The sequence below is a fragment of the Sphaerodactylus townsendi genome, linkage group LG07 (genome assembly GCF_021028975.2).
Source record: "Sphaerodactylus townsendi isolate TG3544 linkage group LG07, MPM_Stown_v2.3, whole genome shotgun sequence".
In the NCBI taxonomy this organism is placed as follows: domain Eukaryota; kingdom Metazoa; phylum Chordata; class Lepidosauria; order Squamata; family Sphaerodactylidae; genus Sphaerodactylus; species Sphaerodactylus townsendi.
In genome coordinates this window covers 45,211,694-45,225,235 of record NC_059431.1, presented here as the reverse complement: position 1 = coordinate 45,225,235, position 13,542 = coordinate 45,211,694, and the positions used below count along the sequence as shown (strand labels likewise).

Below are 13,542 nucleotides of genomic sequence, written 5' to 3'. Positions count from 1 at the left end.
TATGATTTATCCCTAGAACCTTTTACTTCCTTCTGACTGAGGATTGTTGTTCTAGAGGAAGGTGAACCGTTTAGGGGTGAAAAAGTCCCAGCAATGCAGAAAGAAAAGCAAACAGGTGCAGGCCAGAATAGTCTCTTCAGACTCTACAGTCCCCCAATTATTGCTGGTATCTTATGAACTATGCAGGTTGCATGACAGGAGAGAGAGGGGTATAGCACCAGATTCAGTGGGAACATGTTGTGGCAGTGGTACATAAGATTTGGTATGAAACAGACAATCTCCTTGAGTGGCCCATTCTGAATCATTGTGGTTGATACCTTTCCATACTATTTGGTTGCCATGCCCAGGTGGGTTGGAATTGAAGAACAATGGTATGCTGTGCCTGCGCTATCCTACTAATGGGAAATCCTGACAAAATGCCTACAACAGTTCCTGTTCAAGGCTTCAAGTTTGTGGATGAGACTAAGGCCACCAGCCATCTGCCAAGCAAGGAGAATGAGAGTATAAGGGTAGCAGGTTTGTCATTTGTTGCAGTCCTCCCTGCCCTGGTCTATATGGCTGGTATCCATAATGGCTGCTTGGAGATTCCTAATGCCCAGTTGGGTGTCTAGTTCAGCCCCCCCCCCCCCACCACACCCTTATAGTTTCTGCTAATTTGCCTGCTACTTCCCCCAAAACATCCTTTTGCCTTTTGGCATCAACCCCTTAGTGACATCTGAATTCATGGCTCTTGTTTGCAACAAGGTGCTTGTCCCAGTTGAGCTATGGTGTATGTGCATGTGTGACAGGTGATTTGTCCAGTTGACAGTGATTTGTTCTGTTGTTGCTGCCCTTGTGCCTGAATTCTCCTTGCTTGGCAAATGGTTGGTAGTCCCTGCCTACCCACAGACTTGAACTCTTGAACAAGAGAAGCTATGGATATTTTGTCAGGATTTCCCATGCCAAGTGGACTGCAGAAGCACCTGAATGCTGTTGCTAGAAGGGCCCTGATTCCTTCTCTGTGTGTGCCCCTGGTGTAAGAGAACATGGGCCGGGGGTGGGGGGAACACACGCTGGAACTGGCTTCTTCTGAGCTCCCTGTTACATGTATTTGTTCATTTCAGGGCTCCCACTGGTCATGCATGCCACAGTAGTGTTTGCAGTGGGACAAGCTGTATTCCTTTGTTTCCTCCTTGTGGACCATGGAAGATATACAGCAGCAGTGAGTGGCCCATCAGCTTTTGCTTGTTTGCTGCTTTGCTGTCTTCCTATTAGGATTCTTTTCACAATTTGCCTTGATTGGTAGGCTATGGCTAGGGTGCTCTGGATTCCACTACAGTTTTCAGAATCTTGTTTTTTTAAAAAAATCAGTTTATTGGAAATATTGCACATAAATGGAATATAAGCCAATTGGCTTAATCAAGTCTAGTAGCACCTCAGAGGCCAACAGGATTTCCAGGGTATAAGCTTTTGAGAATTAAAGCTTGCTTTGTCAGATACTTGGTTGAAAGCTTATACCTGAAACTCTTGTTGCTCTCTGAGGTGCTACTAGTCTTGAATCTAGCTGCTCTACTACAGACCAGCTACCCTCTGAAGCCAATTAGCTTGGTTTTTAACAGTTTCCATGGGTACAATACATTGCTCTAAAGAATATCAGCCTATCTACAGCTTACTTGTACAAGGGATCTGTAATTTAATACATGCTCCTTAATAGAGACAGTATCATGTGCTTAAAAAATAAAAAAGCTCTGAGCTACTGAGTAAAAGCAACTGGATACAACAGAAGTCTCAACATCTCCATCTCTTGGAGATTCACAGCATTGCTAAGTCTCTACTGCATTCTGTTTTTAAACCCTGAGCTTTTAAAAAATCATAAGCAAGGGAACAGTTGGGCACAGATTGTGGGATTGATTGCATGGTATGTCAAATAAATGAATTTTGTAAGTTTCCATACTATGTGCATTCAAATTTTCTTTGATGAGACATAGAGGTGTCCTGCAAATTCTTATTTAGACATGTGCCAGGATACTAAAATGGCACATGAGTGTGATGGGCACATTTTATTGTTGTGCATATATTTCAGGGTGCACAATGGTCTGAGTAATTACTTGTGGAAAGCAACCTATACTGAATAGTACAGTATACCAGCAGAAAATAATCTAGCATCTCTAGCATCAGGCATGATTGCAAAGTAAAATTTGTTCCCATCAATTAAAATGTTCCTCCACCAATTTATTTATATAGAAAATATTTATTCTATCTTTCCAGGGAACTGATCTGATGTGGCCACATTCCAGCAGTACTCCCTGAAGGAAATCTCTTTCAGGAGGAATGCATTTCCCTTCAGGACAGGCTGACTTCTCATTCTTTGAGCAGCTTTGTCATTGACAGAGTTCAATGGCTGCTTGGGCACTTGAGAAGTTCCGAGCCCTTATGGCTATGGTCCCTTCTTCCCATGCAGAATAATGCACTTTCAATCTTTTATGCCTAATAAAGGTTTACTGTACTGTACTGTACTGTACTGTACTTTCAATCCACTTTCAATGCACTTTGCAGCTGGATTTTACTGTGCAGAATAGCAAAATCCACTTGCAAATAATTGTGAAAGTGGATTGAAAGTGCGTTATTCCGCATATGCGGAAGGGGCCAGCTGAAAACAGGCCAGGCTAGTGGGGCAGGACCAGGCCTGGTAAGGTGCGGTGGGGCAAGGGGAAGGGGGTTGGGGTCGGGAGGCAATTTTCGCAGCCCCCAGGCATGCGCCCGGTGCAACACACACAACCCCACCTCCTTGTAGCTTTGCTACTGATTTGGGTTATTTGCTTTCATTCATTTCATTATCTTCTCCAGGCTTCTATTCAGAACTTCCACTGACTCACCTTACTCACTTGGTAGCAGCGTTGCTGTGAACCTCACAAGTAATACAATGCAATGCTGCCCTGAGCCCTGCTCTGCCTGGGGAGGATGGGGTATAAATCTAATAAACTAAATTAAACTAAATTTCCTGTAGTCATAATGCCCTTGTTAAGACAGATCCTTGTATTCTCAAATGATTATCTGCTCACAGTGTAAAACGAGATGCATTTGAAGGTATATGCTTCTTGTGCATCTGTGCAGTTGGCAGCATTCATCATTCATCACACTAGGCAGCTGCTCTTGGCCCATGCTCAGAACTCACTGGATTGGTTAACCCCTTACTAACTAAAGAAACTGCCTGGGTGATTCATTAATCCATATTTCTGAAGCTGACTCAATCTTCTAGTCTTTGAGAATGTAATTTGCAGAACAGCAGCATTTTGAATTACAAGTGATTCTAAGCATCCTGTAAGGCAGGGTCAGGTAGCGAATATCCTTTGCTTTAGCCCATTACATAGTAATGAAATGGTAATTAATGAAATGGCAAGCAACACTGTCACTCTGAAGATGCCAGCCACAGATCCTCTGAAGATGCCAGCCACAGATGCAGGCGAAACGTCAGGAGAGAATGCTGCTAGAACACGGCCATACAGCCCGGAAACCACACAGCACCCAAACACTGTCACTTTTGTGCTAGATGCTGGTGCTGCATTGGCTTTCTCCAAGACAGGATCCATGCTTCTGGTTTATGATAAATAACATTAGCACACAAAAGCAGCTAATCATAGGGCAAGGCACTGAAGCATAGTTAAGCAATGTCTTTGCCTTCACACAGGTTACAGTTTGTAATAGGTGATGTGAAAATATAAATGTGCAAAAGATTTGCAAGTCAATTTAAAACGTAATGACAAGCAGTATGCTTACAATTACTTGGAACTGTTGTTTATACTTTTTGATAAAATTACAAACCAAGAAGAAAATAATTTATTACTATCTGGGAGGAGCCATCCATATGATTTGGGTGCATAGTATGCAGTGTTTATACTCATTCTGTTTACAGTTGTGCTCAAATATGTTTTATCAGCAAACTGGCTTGGAGCCTGTGAATGAGCTCTGTGCATGCTAGATAGTCTCTGCTGTAGAGCTGCTAGAACTTTGGCTTGCACAAGAACAATGATTTTCAATGGAAGTTTTAGTAGTAGAGGAAGTCCACTGCAGAGCAGAGACAATATGATGCCCGTAGAACTTGCTCATAGTATCCAAGTCACCAACTTTCAACACATGGTTGAATTCCCAGTACTCATCACTAAAATATCCCAGTTAGGATATTATGTCAATTTCTTAACTATTCTTAGATATTCTTTTAGTTCTATAAAACAGTCAATGCAACTGAGAGTGAGTTAAGCCTGAAAGGAGGAGATGGCAAGTGAAAAGGAGAAAGTGGGAAGAGAGGGGCAATGAATAAACAATCAGAATCCATTTTGTTTTTGTTTGTTTTTTTTTGTTTTTGTCACCAGGGTTTTTTGTTACCAAGGAATTGCCTTTTGGAGGTTCCCCATTTATTTGGGAAACATTGCTGATGGAGGATGCTTCGGTCCTCTGACAGTAACCTGCTGTGGTCCCTGGCCCTAAAGATATCCAGTTGGCCTCCACCAGAGCCAGGGCTCCAGCCTGGTGGAACTCTCTATCAGCTGACATCAGGGCCCTGCAGTTCTGCAAGCCTGCAAGACAGAGATATTCCTTTGGACTTTTGGTTGAGACCATTCTGTTAATCTATGATATTCCAACTGAAGGAGCCAACCTCCCAAACCATGAATTATAACTGACGCCTTGCACTTTCATCTAGTCTTTGCAAATTGATTGCAAATGCCTTAACAGTCCAGGTGCAAATGCCTTCACAGTCCAGGTGCTCGAGATTGCAAATGCCTTAACAGTCCAGGTGCTGGGGAGCAACAGCCGCAGAAGGCCATTGCTTTCACATCCTGCATGTGAGCTCCCAAAGGCACCTGGTGGGCCACTGCGAGTAGCAGAGAGCTGGACTAGATGGACTCTGGTCTGATCCAGCTGGCTTGTTCTTATGTTCTTATGTTCTTCCCTTCCCACCTCCACCTCTTTTCTGATAAATGCAGACACATAGATGAGGCATGAGTTTATTTTAGGCTCAGATTTTATTGACTTTCACCATCTTTGGAGGAATGTATTTTAGTATTGGTTTAGAAATTTATTTTAGAATTAATTTACATTAAACTTTTATTGGATGGTTTTAACTATACTTGGAAGCTGCCCTGAGCTCGACTTCAGCCAGAACTTGGGCAAGGTATACATTTAATACAATAAAAATAAAGAAATAAAAAATGCATAGTCTTATTTCATAGAAGTTAGATCTAGATTGCACATCCACCTCAATCTGGATGACCCATGAGCACCACATAAAGCTACTGCCAGCTGTGTCTATTCTTCCCACTAAACTGCTAAAGCTTTTTTTAAAAGTCCTGCCAGAGTTCCTCTCAAGAGGAGCTGGACATAAAGAAAAGGCCCTTGGGCTAGTCCCTCCCTATTCTCACCCCTGCCACCATGTATCAGAATGAATGACAACAGTCTTGTCAGTGAAGCTCCTCCCTGAACCAACCACATATTAGACAAGGGCAGCAGGTGACCCTTGCTGCCAAACAGTCTCATGATTGGTAGATGCCCGGTGGATCAGCTTCTCCATATTCCCTAAGCACAGAGATAATGGGTTCCATTAGAGCAGATCTGTGTGCAAAGCTCTCTCCACGTATTGAACATTTTCACAGGATCAGGAGGAGGATGTTCAGTAATTGTGTAATATCACATTTAAGCTAATATGCAGCAATGATTGTGGCTGCCCTAGACAAACTGCAGAGTAATGATACTTCTTTTCGGTGTGAAAAAAATAGCTCTTAAACTGTAAAGCATGTAAAGCCTAACAGTGTAAATGCTGTCTTTTTACAATGTGTTTTGAATTTTCTCTGCCTTTTCATTGCTCCCCCTGAGCAGATGCTCAGGATTCTTTTCTCTATCAGCCTTCCTTCTATCCACTTTTGGGGCCAGTATGCTGCATGACTGACTTTTCCATTTAATAGGTGTTCTTGGCTTTGGTTCATTGCCCCCAGCATTTTTACATTTGTACATTAAACCAGCTTTTCCATTTACTGACTCAGTAAATATATATGGGTGAAAAAACCCTTGTAGCTCCAGTGATGCAATTACTTGTTATTTGGCCTATCTTTACTGACAAAGAATTCCTCCTGCAAATGTTATATATCATATGCATATGGTCTTGATGATTTAAAGTGCATTTGAGACATATGGAGTATATTACATAAACCAAACAAATAATCTAAATCATTAGATAATGTTTATTTGTGAATGTATAGATACAGATTATATGGAAACCTGGTAGTGGTGGTCGAAAGTGCTATCAAGACCCAGCCAACTGATCGTGAAGGGTTGTTTTTTTCAGAAATTCAAAGTTGGTTGGCCATTGTCTGTTTCTGCATTGCAACCTGGACTTCCTTGGTGGTATCCTATCCAAATACTAACCAGGGTTTACTCTGTTTAATTTCTAAGTTCTGAAGAGATCAGACTAGCTTGGGCTATCTATCCAGCAGGCTCGTTCTCATGTTCTTATGTTCTTATGTGCTCTTTCTATCAGTGGCAAATTCTGAAGGCAGCACATGACAAATTAAATACAAATATAAAAGCAACAGATTTCCTTAACCATAACATAGAGCACAACCTGCTGGAATCATGGCAAAGCCAAACTAAATTCCTCTAGATACCTGGAAAAACAAACTCTAGTTTATACATGGCTGCCCAACATTTCCAAAGGATTTTTTCTCAAAATTTGTCAGATATGTACCAATATGAGTGCATGAAATCAGACCATTGTCTACTCTGACTGGCATCAGCTTTCCTGATCTCAGGTCTTTTCACATGACTTTTATGTGATCCTTTTTAATGGAGGCTGAACTTAGGACCCTTGTATGCAAAGCAAATGGTTTATCACAGGCAGCCCAAGCTGGTGTGTGTGTGTGTGTGTGTGTGTGGGTGTGTGTGTGTGTGTGTGTGTGTGTGGGTGTGTGTGTGTGGGTGTGTGTGTGTGTGAGAGAGAGAGAGAGGGGGGGGGAGAGAGAGAGAGAATTGGCTCTTGGAGCCAGTGCAGAGATGCACTAGTGCATTTGCACACCCTGCTGATGTAAGTGGCAAACAAGGAGATGAACAGGTGCTGCCCAGCTCTGTGGTGCCCAACTGGGAAGAGCCTATGCCCTGCAGAGCTGTGCTGGCCTAAAGTCAGTGGTGTAGCTACAACGGGTCAGGGGGGTGCGCATTGTACTGGGCACACGCCTGGAAGCAGCAAAAATGTATTTTTGATATTTTAGTGTTTTTACTTTGTCAGCCAACAGGGGGAGCAGTTTTTAGGATATTGTCCTGCAACACTCCTGATGATACCAGCCAAGTTTGGTGAATTTTGGTTCAGGGGGTCCAAAGTTATGGACCCCCAAAGAAGGTGCCCCATCCCCCATTGTTTCCAATGGGAGCTAATAGTAGATGGGGCTACATTTTGAGGGTCAATAACTTTGGACCCCCTGAACCAAACTTCACTAAACTTACGTGGTATCATGAGGATAGCTTCCTGGTGATATCAGCCAGGTTTGGTGAAATTTGGTTTTGGAAGTCCAAAGTTATGGACCCCCAAATGGTGGGCCACATCTCCCATTGTTTCCAATGGGAGCTAATAGTAGATAGGGCTACCCTTTTGAGGGTCCATAACTTTGGACCCCATGAACTAAACTTTGCCAGACCTGGGGGGTATCATCAGAAGAGTCACCTAAAGATACCCTGAAATTTTTATGGTGCTAGCCTAAAAACTGTGACCCCTGCAGGCCAACAACTGGAAAAAAACACTAAAAATACAAAAAACACAAACATACATGGGGGGGAAGCAAAACTCCAATTTTGCACTGGGCTCCATTTCCCCTAGCTATGCCTCTGCCTGAAGTTGGATACCGGTCTGGCCAGGAGTGGGCTAGGGGTGTTCTTGGGGGCAGAGCCAACCTTATTCAGTTTCTACTAGTCTTTTTGTCTGAGAATGGCCCCTGGCACAGGAGTCAGACTTATGCCACCCAAAAGGGTGGCATAAGTCCATTTTGCCCTATGGAAGGTTTTCAGGCAGCCAGGGATATTTCATTTTTTGCTGCTGCCCTTCACTGCCTGGAAGGTGGCATTTTTGGAAGTGGCATGGTGACACAGCTGCAGTGCCGTTCCCAATTGGTGTAGCCTCTGGATTGGGCCATAAACCATGATCCCTCCCTATAACTCCAAGTATGTTAGAACCCAGAAGATCTTGGAAACATATTTAATAGCACTGTCTATCATTAAAAATTTCATAAACTATGGGTACTATATTAATGTGGCAGATAATTTGAGACAGAGGCCCTTTCCACCCCGCAATGCTGCAGGGGTGCGTCGGCGTAAATGACGTCAACGCACCCCCTCGGGACCGTTTGTATGGACAGTCCCTGGAGGGTGGCAGGTGGCGGCACAGCCTTCGCACAGGCTGCACCATCCCTGCAAGCTTACCTTTTCCCCTGGCCTCCGACTTTTCGCAGAGGCCAGGGGACACGCCCCCACAGCTGGAGTGACAGCTCTGGAGTCGCAGGCCAGGGGGGCATGTCCCCTGGCCTCTGCGACGAGCCGGAAGCCAGGAGATGAGGTAAGCTTGCAGGGATGGTGTGGGGGACTTGGCGCCTTCCAGCCGCTGCCGTTCGCATGGCAGCGGTTGGAAGCCGCTGTTTCTGGAAAACCTAAACCGAGGGGGCGGGGTTAGAGCTTTAGGAGGCGAGGGTGGCGTTAGCACCGATGCAGCATTTATCCCCATGTAAGACAGCTCCCTCGGGACGGCGTTTTTGCCGTCTCTAGGGCGCTGTTTTTGGCCCGTGCAGAAAGGGCCAGACATTGCACAACAAAAATTATTGAAGATTTTATATTTGAAAAATAGTGTTGAGAAAAAACCAAAGCTCGGAAGATCTTTATGCCTGGAAAATAGGTTGAGCCAGCCTAAGTGCTATGCCATCTCATCTACACAATATACGTTTTGTTCTTCTAAAGCCCAATTTCATGGCTGCTGTTGTTTGCACAGCAAAACTCCTTCCTTGACTGAGCAATGTCTGGTAGAAATGGAGTACACAGAAATCTATCAGTGCAACCTTTTCTGGTGACAATGTCAATATATTATGCTGGCTGGTCAACATGTCTGTCATTTACATTAACTGCTGACCTCCTAATTCCCCTATCTTATTTGTGGTCCCACTGCTTATGTTCTCATCATATTTGAACTGTATAAGCAAAGCACTGGAATACGTGAGGATTAATAAGTAATACATTTTTGACAATGGGTAGCTAAATTAAAGAATACATTTTTTTCAAATTAGCTTCCATCTGACTGTTTTTATTGTAAATGAATAGTGAAAACTATCCTGTCAGCTCATTGGTTTATCTAGTTCAGGATTGTCTATTTGATTGGCAATGATGCTACAGTGTAGGGATAGTCAGCATTTTTGCATTTTTTTTGAAAAAAAGCATCATTTTCCTGTGAACACAAACAAAATGAGGAAGGGGAAAGAGACTAGGGTTGTACTTGGTCAGACATGCTTGGAGCAAGCTAAGCTTCAGGGATGCTGGCAGCATCTCAGATATTTTCCTTGGACTCGACTGTGGCTGTGAAGGTCTAGGAGTCAGTGATGGGTCAAAGTCATGCCTGTAGCCTTCCCATATACTGCTGTTCCCAGCCTTTGCCTCAGTTCTTTCTTCTGAAGGTCTGAATGTAGTCTTTGCATGTACAGCCTGATCTTTTGTAGACTTTCCATTCATACAGAGAGGCTACTCTAGTAATGAGCACAGCTTGCAAGTGTTATTCAGCTATCAAGCTACATATGCATATTTTGAATAGTGGGGATCATGGACATGATCCCAGTTCTCCATCAAGATGTTTTTGAATGCCTGAATAGGGCTTGTGTATGCTGTTAAAAGGGAAGGAGCAGGGTGAGTAATAGAGATGCCAACCCTAAGAAGGTGCTAAAATGTTCTAGTATTTGAAACCTTTGTGAAAACCACATTATTTATTTACCTCATTTACATCTCCCTTTCTCCCCAATAGGGACCCAAAGCAGCTTATGTTGTTCTCCTCACCTCCATTGTACTCTCACAACAACCTTGTGAGATAGGTTAGTTGGAGAGAGTGCAATTGGCCCAAGGTCACCCAGCAAGCTTTCAGGTGGAGTGGGGATTCAATAACCTGCATGTATGCTCTAGCTGGGGGATAAGGAAATGCATAAAGAAGCAGGTGGTGATCATCAGAGGAGAGAAAACAATTTTGTTCTTCATACATTCTATTCTTCTATGGAACAGAAAATCTAAAGTAATGATATTTCAGTGGTAGATAAGGTGGAGCACAGAGGGCTACTTGCCACTTTCTTCCTGGGAGTGAGAAGTCATTACTTACAGTGTTGTTTGCCATCAAAGAACAAACAGACAAGCATGCAAACTAGTAACCTGTTCTGACCTTCTACTCTTTGTTCCCCAGGGAAGCCTTTTAAAGAGAAAACCATTGATTTTTTTACATCAGACAGTTATAAATCACAACTAGTAGCAAATTGCCCATAATTCCCTGTATTATATTCCCCAGGGAGCCTTCTGTAAGGGGAAACCAATGATTTTGACTTTTCAGGTGTGGATTTGCCCTTAAATTACCTATTTTATCGTCTTAGTTCATACAGCATCTATAACAGAAAATAAATGGGGGGTGGAGGGAACCTAGTACTAGAACAGCTCCTTTGCTTTGAGATCCAATCTTGCAAGAATTTCAAATGGGAATTTTTGTTTGTTTCACTTTTTCTTCAACAGGCAGGGATGTTTGGGAAATGTAGCTGAGGGGCATTTCACTATACTGTGATAGGTGTTTGTCTCCTCAAACTCTGGTTTTCTTGTCTTTCTGCCCCTTCCACACACGCAAAATAAAGTGTTTTCAAACAACTTTCACAACTGTTTGCAAGTGGATTTTGCTATTCTGCACAGCTTCAAAGAGCACTGAAAGCAGTTTGAAAGTGCATTATTCTGCATGTGCAGAATGAGCCTCTGACTCTTTGCAAAAATCGAAGAAACAGTACAAAGGCCTACAGAACCTTGAAGTCAAAATGAAATTCTTTCCAAAGAAGAATGGAAAAACTTCCAGAATCTTTATTTACATCTACAGCATCTCATGAGCAGTATCGGTAATCTTAATGAATATTAGAAATAATGTTTGTTTGTTCATTTGTTTGCAAGATTTATTTCTTGCCTTTCTGCCCTCATCTGGGTCACCAGGGTTGCTGATGATTGAAAACATACATGATAAAATTCAAGCGCACTCCCCAGACTATACCTGTTTCTTCAAGGGGAGTGCAACTCCATTCAGAATGGGCAACAACTTAAATCCTGTTGGACGTTCCACACACCTGTACCACTTTCATCGTGTTAGGATTAAGCTTCAATTTATTAACCTGTATCCATTCCAAAACTGTCTCCAGGCACCAGATCAGTGTAGAAATGTGGAAATGTAAGATAGAGTTGAATGTCATATTGGTGACATCCCAGTCAATCCAGAGGTTTCATGTAGATGTTAAAGAGCACAGGGGACAAGATGGAACCTTATGAGATCCTACAGGCCAAAGGACAAGGTGCTGAGTAGCAATCCCCCAGAATGTAATAGTCCCATTGTATTAGTAACAAGGTTTGAATCCATATCTCTCAAATCTAAGCCAACTGTTTTTAGACATTATTCAGCTAAGCATCGCTCATGGGCACAAATATTAATTTAAAAGCAAAAAAGTTCATTAGTCCAGTGAAAAAGAAGCAACTTCCACAGGTATGAACACAACCTGATCTAATGAATTATTAGAGTTTAATTTTTAGCTGCTTGCTCTTTTAGACTCCATGTGAGTATAAATGATAGTTGGGAGAGATTCTGGTTTATAAGATATATTTTGTGCTATGAAGTTTCACACTATGCAGACTTCTAAATTTCCAGGCTGTTTATTGAGAAGGAACTAGGATTAAGAAAAGAGAGACAGTGGTTTCATCGACTGTCTTCATGTATGGGTCTCATGTTTTGTACCAATTAATGGGGCTGCTAACTTCACAGAAAAAGTCTGCAAATCAGACCTGCTCTCCCAACATTGCCTTTTACCCTCCCCCCAAGATAAGTGACCTTTACTACTTGTGATGCTTGAACAATCGCCAGGTTCGACTCACCATCTGTCCACCTGTCATGAACAGGGAGCCAATTGTTATATCAATCAGTTCACTGCTTCAACTATCTCAAGTCTTGCTTTCTGTGACCCTACATTCAAAGGATAGACAAGTAAGGACTAGAGATGGCATTTTCTGTGGTGGCACCTTTCCTCTGGAATGCCTTGACCCTTAGTGCCTACTTTACTTTCTTTTAGACATTAGCCCACAGCACCTCTTTTTACCCAGGCCTTTAATTAGGGGTTTTATCTTTCTGGCTTTTTAATCGTCTGCCTCAGTTATATGAGTATTTTTTTATGCTGTTCACTGCCTTGTTGTTAATGACTTTTTAAAATCTTGTGACATTTTAATTGGAAGTTGCATTGAGTAGGACTCTGAATAGGTGGCATAGAAATATCCTAAATAACTGTTTGGAGTAAAATTGTCAGCATTTCTATTTAATGCCAAATTGATGATTCACGAATAATTCAGACCAGCATTTTGAGTCAATTTGTATGTGAGCAGTTGGTGAAATAAAGCATAGCAGTTGGTCAGGTGTTCACTGATGGTACTTGTTCACAATTTACTAGGATGCTCAGGTTATATATAACCCTGGGGTCATTATGATTAGGTCATACATTACATAAAATCAGATCAGATACATTAAATAGTGGATGTGCTCTTTTTGCACATAAGGGTATTCATTGTTTAGGTGCACCAGCAGAACTTACTGAATCATACCATAGTTCCCAGGAAGCAGTGCAATGATTCACTGAATATTTGCAGTGTGATTTGGCACCATCTCTCGCACCTATGTGTTTCCCCCTTTTCATCTCAATTATGACTGATTCTTATAAGAAATTTTGCAATCAGATCCTGATGTCCAAATACAAAAATATATCCGCATCACTTTAATTAGGTGCAATCTTATGTCAGTCTTTTCCTTTCAAAATACAAATGGACTACCCAGGGACATACCCTCTTTTGATGCTAATATGTACAAACCCTCTTCATAATTGACAGTATACTCTTGTATTCAGTTATCAGTTATCAGAACCACAGTGCAAACTTTTTAATAGGGTGCAAGTGGTTTATCCTTCAGATGTTACCATAGATATGAGGCAACCACTTTACTGCCTAGCTACAGTAATGTTTGAATGATGAGGCCATCTCAAGGGAAGTTCGTCATATGGAAATCAGCACCCTGTATCTTGATCTGGAAGATTATTCTATGGACCTGATTCACAGCCCAGACATTTCAACACTGCCCCAGCTGCATGCATTACTCAGGAACTAATAATACTAAGGTATTATTTAAAGAGACCTCAATGAATCACAGTTCCTGTACAGCAAAGGCAGACTCATAGTTGTACAAATTCAGATGCAGAAGTAGGACAAGCTCTGTAAAGTTGCCAACTCAAA

General features: G+C 42.2%; 1 long non-coding RNA gene across 1 annotated transcript in view; it reads right to left on the bottom strand.

Moving 5' to 3' along the window:
- The window catches only part of LOC125436115, a 291,179-nt gene that overhangs the window by 79,133 nt on the left and 198,504 nt on the right, over window positions 1-13,542 (bottom strand). The window lies entirely within an intron of this gene.